The sequence below is a fragment of the Schistocerca piceifrons genome, chromosome 7, assembly GCF_021461385.2.
Source record: "Schistocerca piceifrons isolate TAMUIC-IGC-003096 chromosome 7, iqSchPice1.1, whole genome shotgun sequence".
NCBI classification, from domain to species: Eukaryota; Metazoa; Arthropoda; class Insecta; order Orthoptera; family Acrididae; genus Schistocerca; species Schistocerca piceifrons.
Genome location: NC_060144.1, coordinates 484,859,796 through 484,872,865, shown reverse-complemented (window position 1 = coordinate 484,872,865; position 13,070 = coordinate 484,859,796). Strand labels below are relative to the sequence as shown.

At 45.0% G+C, this 13,070-nt stretch overlaps 1 long non-coding RNA gene across 1 annotated transcript in view; it reads left to right on the top strand.

Annotated features, from left to right (window-relative positions):
- The window catches only part of LOC124804634, a 216,731-nt gene extending 205,673 nt beyond the window's left edge, over window positions 1-11,058 (top strand). Inside the window, exon 3 of the long non-coding RNA XR_007017359.1 lies at window positions 10,943-11,058. This is a non-coding gene — a long non-coding RNA (uncharacterized LOC124804634). The remainder of the gene's footprint in view (window positions 1-10,942) is intronic.
- The last annotated feature ends 2,012 nt before the right edge of the window (window positions 11,059-13,070 follow it).

Below are 13,070 nucleotides of genomic sequence, written 5' to 3'. Positions count from 1 at the left end.
TCGTCAGACCCCAATTTTCAATTCACCCACACACTACTTACGTAGTGCCCCTTGCCCACTATCCTCATTATCTGTGAGATTATTCCGATTCCCGTAAGCGTTCGAGTGTGGTTGCATCTGCACTGACGTATCCGAAAGTACACAAATTTTCAACGTACCTCATCGATTTAAATCAATGCCGACTAGCAGCTAACGTCATTTATTCCTTTGTGTCTTACCTCGATTACATGGCTGTCGCCTATCTGGATACCGTTCGTGACACAGAAGTAGCATGGGTTGCACAAAACGACGTTTTATGCCCCATCTCAACCACCCTGTAGGTCGTAAAATGACTTACAATTTTGCAAGCCCATTCACTGGAAAATGTGATTACTCTCTGAAAACTGGAAATTTGTGGTAAGGACTATGGGACCAAACTGCTGAAGTCATCGGTCCCTAGGCTTACACACTAATTAAACTAACTTACGCTAAGGACAACACACACACACACACACACACACACACACCCATGCCCGAGGGAGAACTCGAACCTCCGACGATGGGAGCCGCATGAACCGTGACAAGACGCCATAGACCGAACGGCTATTCCGAGCGGCCGAATACTCTTGCAAAATGTGTTTCAAATAGAGTTAGTACTTTAACAGTAATAAATTAAAAAGTAAGTGGTATACTTTTTTCCTCTCATAATTCTGTGCTAGCAGTAGTTTCGAGATTGTTTGAGCTTAAGTGCAAAGTTTGTTCGAAGTAGATAAGTGCTCTCATTCTCAGATACTGGATGAATATAATCTAGGTATTTTGCACGCCGTGAGTTATACTGCCTCACGACTTATACACAGTTTCTCACCATAATACTTGTCTTACTTGTTGAACTTTTACCGTGAGTTTATAGTTCTTAAAGAGTAGATCATGACAGAATTTGAATTACTTAAATTCAGCCAATACTTATATGGATTACTGAGAAACAAATTTTTGTTGTCCGTGGGAACCATTAACTAGATAATGTGCAACTGCGACCGGGTGATATTTTTAATCGTTTGGTAATGTAGATTACAAAATTTTCATACAAATATCAAGAGATAAAATGTTATTAAAACTATAGAAGCTTTTTTCTTCTACTTGTTAAGTGTGACATCCTGCTACGGAGTGACGAATTGGTAGAAAAATGTGTTCATTGGTATGTTCAGTTTTTTACATAACTTTTATTACAAAATCTGAAAGGGACTCCACAGCACATAAACAAAACTTCGTGGTGAGACCCCGAGCGCCGCACTGCGGCTTCTCCTAAGACCTCCAGCGACGTGAGTGGCCAGCTCTGCAGCCCGGGCGGAATCCCGGGAAACTCGGCCACTGGTTGTAAAGTTTCGACGCCTTCGTTTTAGTAACTGCGTCGTCCTCCCCGCTCCAAAACCAGGGACGAAGTTCTGGGTCCGCTGCACAAACTGTGGCGCCTGGCGCCGGCTGAAGCTGGGTGCATTTTGCCGTCGTCTTCGCGTCCTGACTCAAACGGAACCGAAGGAAAGCTCCGCTTATCTGAGACACACATGAGAACTAGTCTCAAAATACCGTTCTTTTTTCGTACACGAAGAGACAGTAAACCAACTACTCAGCATTATAATGGATAGCTCGTTTCTACTTTCATTCATTAATTCACGCCAATCCCATCATGAATGTGAGCGTTCAGAGATGTGGAAGTAGTAGTTGTACATAGACAGGCAGCAACAACCATTGCTGGCTACTTCTGAAAACTACTACAACAAATTATTACTAGTGGTAATCCACTCATACTAATAATTATGATATTACTTCATGTTCGATTCCATGGGAATGATTGTGATGTAATTCAGGACAGAAAGGAGGTCAGCATCGGTCGTAATATCAGGTTTTTTTGTTGCCGATCTATATTTCAGCTAACAGAGCGCCATCATTTGTACTTTATAGGTAGTCATGTAGACTCAACGTAATTATAACGACGTATATTCCAAATGTAAGACAAGTACAAGCATTAGTTGAACTCTGTACAATCTTAATTGCGGAGAAAAATAACAACGTAGAGTGCCCACCGGTATTATAAAGCCCTTCCTGCTCCCTGAAGAAGACTGTGGTTTACTGACAGAACATCAACTTCCATCTTAAGGGGGAGCTTACACCACGAAAAATTCAACATCTCCGTAGGGTTGGAGTCAAAGGTTCCTCAACTTGTTGACACAACTCAACAGGGGGAAATGATTTAAAACCTATATTCACTCCCCGTGAATGGCGTCGCGATTTGCAAGTCACTATCTGAAAGAGAATAAGCATGTTAAAACACTAATTTTCCCACTATTATCACCATAATTCTTGCGTCAGAAAACCACTCGTTACGGCTTTCGGAGATATTGTTAGCTGCATGTGCGCTGGACTCAGATTTCTCATTGAAAGCTTCTGTAACATAGTGCAGAAAGCCTGTCAGGCGACAGCGTCACATCTACACTCCTGGAAATGGAAAAAAGAACACATTGACACCGGTGTGTCAGACCCACCATACTTGCTCCGGACACTGCGAGAAGGCTGTACAAGCAATGATCACACGCACGGCACAGCGGACACACCAGGAACCGCGGTGTTGGCCGTCGAATGGCGCTAGCTGCGCAGCATTTGTGCACCGCCGCCGTCAGTGTCAGCCAGTTTGCCGTGGCATACGGAGCTCCATCGCAGTCTTTAACACTGGTAGCATGCCGCGACAGCGTGGACGTGAACCGTATGTGCAGCTGACGGACTTTGAGCGAGGGCGTATAGTGGGCATGCGGGAGGCCGGGTGGACGTACCGCCGAATTGCTCAACACGTGGGGCGTGAGGTCTCCACAGTACATCTATGTTGTCGCCAGTGGTCAGCGGAAGGTGCACGTGCCCGTCGACTTGGGACCGGACCGCAGCGACGCACGGATGCACGCCAAGACCGTAGGATCCTACGCAGTGCCGTAGGGGACCGCACCGCCACTTCCCAGCAAATTAGGGACCCTGTTGCTCCTGGGGTATCGGCGAGGACCATTCGCAACCGTCTCCATGAAGCTGGGCTACGGTCCCGCACACCGTTAGGCCGTCTTCCGCTCACGCCCCAACATCGTACAGCCCGCCTCCAGTAGTGTCGCGACAGGCGTGAATGGAGGGACGAATGGAGACGTGTCGTCTTCAGCGATGAGAGTCGCTTCTGCCTTGGTGCCAATGATGGTCGTATGCGTGTTTGGCGCCGTGCAGGTGAGCGCCACAATCAGGACTGCATACGACCGAGGCACACAGGGCCAACACCCGGCATCATGGTGTGGGGAGCGATCTCCTACACTGGCCGTACACCACTGGTGATCGTCGAGGGGACACTGAATAGTGCACGGTACATCCAAACCGTCATCGAACCCATCGTTCTACCATTCCTAGACCGGCAAGGGAACTTGCTGTTCCAACAGGACAATGCACGTCCGCATGTATCCCGTGCCACCCAACGTGCTCTAGAAGGTGTAAGTCAACTACCCTGGCCAGCAAGATCTCCGGATCTGTCCCCCATTGAGCATGTTTGGGACTGGATGAAGCGTCGTCTCACGCGGTCTGCACGTCCAGCACAAAGGCTGGTCCAACTGAGGCGTCAGGTGGAAATGGCATGGCAAGCCGTTCCACAGGACTACATCCAGCATCTCTACGATCGTCTCCATGGGAGAATAGCAGCCTGCATTGCTGCGAAAGGTGGATATACACTGTACTAGTGCCGACATTGTGCATGCTCTGTTGCCTGTGTCTATGTGCCTGTGGTTCTGTCAGTGTGATCATGTGATGTATCTGACCCCAGGAATGTGTCAATAAAGTTTCCCCTTCCTGGGACAATGAATTCACGGAGTTCTTATTTCAATTTCCAGGAGTGTATGTAGTCCTTCATCTTTACCTTATGGAAACTACGGTATAACGAGATGATGATACAATATCACTTCACAACGAATTTTGCTGCCCACTTCCATGATTTGTTACCATGTGTTATGAGCTACTACTGTATGACGGTACACAAACTGGTTTTGATCATGAGATAAACCGCTCAGTCAGTAGACTGCTGGCTGCGTGGTACGAACACCAAACACAAAACAAATACAACAGAAACATATAAAAAATATGATCGCCATCCACCGTCGTTCTGTAAAGCGTCAAAATAACGACAACACCAGAAATTTGTAGAACCACTTGTTCCGAAAACTCTAGGCCTGCCATCTCTGGTTGGAATTTAGTGGTATAAAGCTTGTTTTGATTTGTAGTAAATTTATATGTATAAATTATTAGAAAATTTGTGAACATAAGTTACAAAGCAACCTGTACAAGTCTGTTTCTTCCTCGCATCGGGCCATACCAGAGAGAGAGAGAGAGAGAGAGAGAGAGAGAGAGAGAGATCGTTTATGTGATACTGAATGTCTTTTAACCTCAGACTTTCAAATTTTGTGTAATGTCTGATATTCTATGAGTCATGCACGTAGCACTGATTAATCACCCCACATCCAAAGCCGTTTAGCTGATGACGGTATTGCCATGTCGACTACGTATCTGCCATTAATATACTGCTCAGATATCGTGTGTACATTCGTGGCCACACGCGACGTACAGTTGCGACATTCCCTGGTCATACACGGCACATCTTCATATGGAACAATCCTCCCCGCGAGTTTAGGACACTAATTTTACTTCTTCTAACGGCATTCTAAACTTCTTGGGGGGGGGGGGGGGTGGAGTAGCCTTCTACGGAAGTGAAACGTGGACGATAAGCAGTACAGGCAAGAAGGGAATAGAAGCTTTTGAAATGTGGTGCTACAGGAGAATGAAGAACGTAAAATAGGTAGACTTCATAACTCACTAAGGTGAATTGAATCGAACTGGGAGGAAAAAGAGAGTTTTAGCACGATTCATCTAAAAGAAGGGATTAGTTGGTATCCAGAGCCAGCAAGGAACGGTAAATTGGGTAATGGAGGGAAATGTAGAGACGGGGGAGGCGTAAAGAACGTACAAGAAGACCAACATTAGAATGCAGTAAGCTAATTCAGACGGATGCAAGTTGCAGAAGTTATGCAGAAATTTAAAGCTTTCTGCTTCTTTCTGAACTAAAACTGACAACATAAAAGGTATGATTTCAGTGAAAATGCCCTGAAGTGTTCCCTTTTTGTACAAGATTTTGACCACATGAATAAATATTAACGCCTTTCAGTGAAAATGTCCTGAAGTTTTCCCTGTTTGTACAAGATTTTGACCACAAGCATAAATATTAACGCTAGCCGATCTCGATTTGCTTGATGTATTCAGAAGCAGGGAAGCTTTTACTGCGCAACGACAACGTGTGGGGAGCTTGAACAAATATTTAAATGTATGCAACACTACGATCACACCCTATAATTTCCCGGCACAACCTAAAAACGTATTTATAAGCCTAACGCCTAATCATAAATGAATATGAAATACGGTAGTCATTCCGAAGAATATTCAGGATCAGCCTGACGTGAGAAGTTGTCACCGACACTGACTTACCTCGCTGGCTGTGAAGGGCTTGGAGAGAATTCGAAGTATATCTGCTGAGGGCAGCTCGTTTTGAATAACAAATCCGCTGAAAACAGAATGCATTTAGCAGCTTGTGTTCAGATCAACTACTGATTCACTTAAAAAGAAAGAGCTCATGGAAATATCCAGAAATAATTACAATTTTCATTACTGACTGTGGGATGAGAATAAATCGAAAGCTCTTCAGAACAACTACGTTTTATTTATTTTTCCAGCGGGCAGTTGTAGTAAGATTATATTTGGCGTATAACGGACCATGTGAAGTACAATTCCACAAAACACGAATATCACAGCAAAAGGAAACTCCATACAGTGTAGAATTCGCGTATCAGTATTAAATAAGTGGAAAGGTAATTTATTCCATACCCTAATCTCGCAGATGGATAACTGAAACACTGGTGTTTCGTGAACATCGAGGAAAGTCTCTCTTTTTCAACAACGGATGTTAAGATTGGATACAACGAAAGCTACATCTGTAGCTCTGAAAGCGTTGCAAACAAAATACTACGCCAAGCTGAGCTTGCATAGCAGTGGTATCGCCATAAGTTCTCGTACGTCGACCATTGAAATGTTCCATCGACTTCATACAGGCTGCATCCCTATGATGCATGTGGCCCAACCCCTCAGGAAATAAGGTGGCCAAGAAACAGCATGTAGAAGAAGCACACCCAAAAACAGGAATCAGAGTGTCTTTATCTAATTATTTACAGGAGCACGGTGCCTCTGAACTCTGCCGCACTTATACATGATTGGTCAGCCAGCTGTTCGTCCAATGGTATCTGGCATAGATATACTTTCACTAGGTAGCCAAAGACTGTAGCATGCTTAACAGTTGAGAACCCACGTACTGTTAACAAAGGTACGAGCATACGGAATAGGTTCCCAGATATTTCAAGGGCCGAAGACTTCCTAAGTAATAGAACACAGTGCACTGTCCTCGTCAGCGAGTATTCATGAGAGACAAGGGTATCGTCAGGACTGCCCTATAGATGTCTGACAGAACCGCTCTTGTTGGCTATACACGTGACTGATCTGACGGACTGGATGAGTAGCAGTTGCGGGTGCTTCCTGATAGTGCGGTGTACGGTAAGGTGTCGAAGTTCACTGAAGGGTGCAAGATGACTTAGACGAAATTTCTAGTTGGTTCGATGACTCAATGACGGCTAGCTCTAAATGTGGAAAAACTTCAGTTGATGCAGAATAATCACGGAATATTCAAACCCAGCATTAAAATGTGCTCTTTGACACAGTCACATCGATTGAATATCTCGGCATAACGTTCCAAAGTGATCTGAAATGGGACGAGCATACAAGGATTGTAGTAGGAAAGGCGAATGGTCGACTCCGGTTTACTGTGAGGATTTTAGGAAAGTATCATACATCTGTAAAAGGGACGGCATACAGAACACTACTGCGACCTGTACTTGAATACTCAAATGGCTCCAAACACTATGGGACTCAACGTCTGAGGTCATCAGTCCCCTAGACTTAGAACTACTTAAACCTAACTAACCTAAGGACAACACATGCATCCATGCCCGAGGCAGGATTCGAACCTGCGACCTCAGCAGCAGCGCGGTTCCGGACTGAGGTGCGTAGAACCGCTCGGCCACAACAGCCGGCTACTTGAGTACTGCTCGAATGTTTGGGATCTCCACGAAGTCGGATAAAACGAAGACATCGGACCAATTCAGAGGCGGTCTGCTAGATTAGTTACCCCTAGGTTCGATCAACACGTAAGCATTAAGGAGGTGGTTCGGGAATTCAAATGGGAATCCCTGGAGGAAAGGCGACTTTCTTTTCGAAGAACACTATTGAGAAAATTTATAGAGAAGTGGCATTTGAAGTTGACTGGAGAACGAAGCTCCTACCGCCAACATACATTTCGCATAAGGACCACGAAGATATGAGAAATTAGGGCTCGTACGGAGGGACCTAGACAGCCGTTCTTCCCTCCTTGTATTTGCGAGTGGGTCAGAAAAGCAAGTGGCTGGTAATGGTACAAGGAATTCTGCGCCACGCACCGTACTGCGGCTTGCGGAATAGTCTGTTCAAAACATTCCGGAACGTTGCCCGCAAAATTTTTCTAGGCTTACCTTTTCTTGCCGGCCGCTGTGGCCGAGCGGTTCTAGGCGCTTCAGCCCGGAACCGCACTGCTGCTACCGTCGCAGGTTCGAATCCTGTCTCGGGCATGGATGTGTGTGATGTCCTTAGGTTAGTTAGGTTTAAGTAGTTCTATGTCTAGGGGACTGATGGCCTCAGATGTTAAGTCCCATAGTGCTTAGAGCCATTTGCACCATTTTTTTACCTTTACTTATTGAGCACCGTCTCCTTGGAAATACTCCCCTCAGCAATTGATATAGCGCTCCCAGCAGTGTTTCCACTGCCGGAAGCAGTCTTGGTAGGCCTCTTGCTGGTTCCCACAGAGCGCCGTCTGCCAGTTTCCTTTTGTGTGGTCTATAGTTGCAAATCAACGGAGTTTTCAACTTTGGAAATAGAAAAAATGTCCGGAGGGGCCAGGTATGGATAGTACAAAGCATGAGACAGCACAGCGATTTCGTTTCTTGTGCAATAGTCACGCACCAACAGGAATTAATATGGGGATGCGTTATCGTGATGCAAGAGCCATGAATTTTCTTGCCACGTTTCAGACCGTTTCCTTCTCACATCTTCTCCCATGCGTCGCATCACGTCCCAATAGTACCATCTATTAACTAATTCTTCAAATTCAGAGAAAACTATCAGCATAGCTTTGACATTTGACCTGTCCTGACAAGATTTTTTGGTATCGGAGAAGCTTTCCCGGCCCATTGTGAAGACTGAACCTTGGTCTCAACATCATAACCGTAGACCCACGTCTCGTCACCAGTTACGATTATATTAAGGAACATCTCGTTCTCATTTACGCGATCCAAAAGCTCTTCACAGATTGCGAGGCAAAGGTCTTTCTGGTCTTGATTCATGAGCCGTGGAATGAACTTGGCGCAACACGATGCATTCCAAGATGCTGCGTCAAGATTTCATGATATGATCCGACTGAAATGTTACATTCTTTTGCAATCTCTAGGACAGTCAGTCTTAGATTGGCACGCACAATTTTGTTGACGTTCCTCTCATGAGCGTCGTCGAAGGGCGCCCTCAACGAGGGTCACCTTCAACTTCCATCCAGCCATTTTTAAACCGTGTGAACCATTCGTAGCACAGAGTACAGCTTATGGACTCATCACCGTTTGCGTCCTGCATCATTTGGTAAAGGTTTTGAGTTTCACGCAAAATTTAATGCAGACGCGTTGCTCCTCTAACTCTGCCGTCTCGAAATACGCAAACTGTGCGAGACAACGTTCTACTTACCACCGTACTGAATAGCAACTAACAGATAGACAACAATGAAACTTTGGGAAGTTACACATTAAGCAGAGGAGAATTCAGGGATGCCAACCGCGTATCGCTCCAACACACCATTGGCGCGAAATTACCAATGTTGCGGTATTTTTTGAACGGACCTCGGATGCGTTGTTGTTGTTGTGGTCTTCAGTCCTGAGACTGGTTTGATGCAGCTCTCCATGCATACAGTAAAGATGCATGCCCTCGGGAAAAAAATTAGAGCTGTAGTTTCCCCATGCTTTCAGCCGTTCGCAGTAGCAGCACAGCAAGGTAGTTTTGGTTCGTGTTATAAGGCCAGATCAGTCAATCATCCAGACTGTTGCCCCTGCAACTACTGAAAAGGCTGCTGCCCCTCTTCAGGAACCACGCGTTTGTCTGGCCTCTCAACAGATACCCCTCCGTTGTTGTTGCACCTACGGTACGGCTACCTGTATCGCTGAGGCACGCAAGCCTCCCCACCAACGGCAAGGTCCATGATTCATGGGGGAGGACCTCGGATGCACTAGTATACATCTACATGATTACTCTGCAATTCACATTTAAGTGCTTGGCAGAGGGTTCATCGAACCACAATCATACTATCTCTCTACCATTCCACTCCCGAACAGCGCTCGGGAAAAACGAACTCCTAAACCTTTCTGTTCGAGCTCTGATTTCTCTTATTTTATTTTGATGATCATTCCTACCTATGTAGGTTGGGCTCAACAAAATATTTTCGCATTCGGAAGAGAAAGTTGGTGACTGAAATTTCGTAAATATATCTCGCCGCGACGAAAAAGTCTTTGCTTTAATTTACTTCCACCCTAACTCGCGTATCATATCTGCCACACTCTCTCCCCTATTACGTGATAATACAAAACGAGCTGCCCTTTTTTGCACCCTTTCGATGTCCTCCGTCAATCCCACCTGGTAAGGATCCCACACCGCCCAGCAATATTCGAACAGAGGACGAAGGAGTGTAGTGTAAGGTGTCTCTTTAGTGGACTTGTTTCATCTTCTAGGTGTCCTGCCAATGAAACGCAACCTTTGGCTCGCCTTCCCCACAATATTATCTATGTGGTCTTTCCAACTGAAGTTGTTCGTAATTTTAACACCCAGGTACTTAGTTGAATTGACAGCCTTGAGAATTGTACCATTTATCGAGTAATCGAATTCCAACGGATTTCTTTTGGAACTCATGTGGGTCACCTCGCACTTTTCGTTATTTAGCGCCAACTCCCACCTGCCACACCATACAGCAATCTTTTCTAAATCGCTTTGCGCCGGCCGGTGTGCCCGAGCGGTTCTAGGCGCTACTGTCTGGAACCGCGCGACCGCTACGGTCGCAGGTTCGAATCCTGCCTCGGGCATGGATGTGTGTGATGTCCTTAGGTTAGTTAGGTTTAAGTAGTTCTAAGTTCTAGGGGACTGATGACCTCAGAAGTAAAGTCCCATAGTGCTCAGAGCCATTTGAACCATTTTTTAAATCGCTTTGCAACTGATACTGGTCTTCGGATGACCTTACTAGACGGTAAATTACAGCATCATCTGCGAACAACCTAAGAGAACTGCTCAGATTGTCACCCAGGTCATTTATTTGGATCAGGAACAGCAGAGGTCCCAGAACGCTTCCCTGGGGAACACCTGATATCACTTCAGTTTTACTCGATGATTTGCCGTCTATTACTACGAACTGCGATCTTCCTGACAGGAAATCACGAATCCAGTCGCACAACTGGGACGGTACCCCATAGGCCCGCAGCTTGATTAGAAGTCGCTTGTGAGGAACGGTGTCAAAAGCTTTCCGGAAATCTAGAAATACGGAATCAACTTGAGATCGCCTGTCGATAGCGGCCATTACTTCGTGCGAATAAAGTGCGAATAAAGTGTAGAAAAGTGCATCATACCAGTCTTTAGACTGAAGACCGCAACAAAATATTGTTTTAAATTTTTGAGTTGTAACTACGACGACGCTTCCATCACGACGTTGATAAAGTTGAAGAACGCTTCTGTGTTGTTTCAGATGGGTCTTCGGAAGCGAAGGCGTCCGATCTCGACGATGACGGCGTGTACGAGGACGTGGGCCTGCCAGTAGAGGCAGCAGAGGACGCCGCCGCCACAACAGGTCCGGCCGCCGCCGCCACCGTCACCGCCTGCGTCACAGTCGTCTGCGTCAGCGCTGACAGCGAGCAGCGCACGCCGCTGCACGTGAGTCTCCCTACTCGTGTGTCGTACCTCCTAAAGTAGTCGCTATGTCACGTTCAAGGTCCAAAAATGCCACCATGTCGCTACAAGTGCTGTCTGCAGGCCGCTGCCGCAGCAGTCAGCCCTACGCGACGATAGAAAATAGTTTTAAAGTCGCTATCTCCTCAATAAGGCCACGACCTTGCCGCAGTGGATACACCGGTTCCCGTGATATCACCGAAGTTAAGCTCTGTTGGGCGTGGCCGGCGATTGAATTGGTGACTATCCAGCCACCATGCGCTGTTGCGATTTTTTCGGGGTGCACTCAGCCTCGTAATGCCAATTGAGGAGCTACTCGACCGAATAGTAGCGGCTTCGGTTAAGAATACCACCATAACGACCGGGAGAGCGGTGTGTTGACCCCACGCCCCTCCTATCCACATCCTCGTTTGAGGATGACGCGGCGGTCGGATGGTCCTGGTACGCCAATCGTGGCCTGAAGACGGAGTGCTTTTTTTATATCCTCAATAAAAATCTCCTTCAAAAATCTAAATCTCCTGTATTGTATAGATCTCTACAGCATATTTAAGCATGTAAAAATCTCCTCTTAATTTTAATTAGCTTAACAGTTACGTTAATTTTTTTAGAGGGGTAACTCCTACGCTATTTTTCCAGACTTACATATCTTATTGCGTTTATTATGTAAAAGCTTTGAAAGATCGCGTTTCATTTTTTTCCCAATATTTAGCTCTTAACAAGTATGAAATTTAATTTCTCTCTCACCAGGACAATTCAAGTAAAAATTTTGAAATTCTTGAACAGTATCTCTATTACTAAATAGCTGCGGCCAGCTAGTTGCACGTTAACTATCTAACGACTTCCAAGAGCAAAAAAAATTGAATTTTTTTAGCATTTCATACGATTATTGACCGAATCCAAAAATTTTAAATGTTGTCAGGATGATCTCATTATGAGTACAATGTTACATTAAGGGTTTAACAGAATAATTTAAGTTTTAAAATTAGAAATTGTAAATACGACCTGAGGGAGCCTAACTCACGGCGCCCAAATTACCCAGACTATATTCATTCCATCATCCGAAAGTAGCAAAGTCGACATAATAGGGTTTTGTGTCTTCAACCATAATGGTGTTACATGTGTAACTTCAAATATTTAACACATTAACTCCTTCGTGAAGTAATCAGATATTGTTGTTGACGATGATGATGATGATGATGATGATTGGTTTTTAGGGCGCTCAACGACACGGTTATTACCGTTCGTACAAATTCCCAGTCTTAATTATAAACCTTAACAGGCACTGAAATATAAACAAATATTTTTGTATACCTCTATCCCGGTCGCCCTCTATTGAAGATCTGTTTGAGCAGTCTGTTTTCATCCAGTCTAACTAGGTACCATAAAATTTAAATTGTTGTTTCCGCATTGTGTCCATGATCTCTTCGGTGTATTTCTAGAGCTCCTCGTTCTTCTTATTCTACCAAGTCCCATCTAGGTTTCCAGAATTTTCCTGAGAATTTTCCCTTTCTTCTTTTCAAGTTCATACAACTGTCCCTTTTATATAAAATAAGATACTCGCAATCATGGAGCCGTTCTGGTTTCATAACTGAATTATAATGCCTGGTTTTGACGTTACAGATTACTACCCGTTTTTTTTCCACCGTTCTGTGTTCGTTTATAAGCAAATTTTCTTATCTATCTCCAGCTTAACTCATGATTCAGAATTATTAGAGACCCAAACCTGTTTCATTAGGATAAAATAATGATACCGAAATGAATGATGTGACGTGGGTGATGTACGTTCCTTCTTGTTCTGTGGAGGTGATGATGAGGACCCGTTGTAATACCAGGTTGGTTCAGTAAGGATGTGGGATTGAAGAAGATGGTATACGAGCTGGACGAGTACATTGCAAGGAATTAATGGATGGAATGCTAGTGTTCCGAAG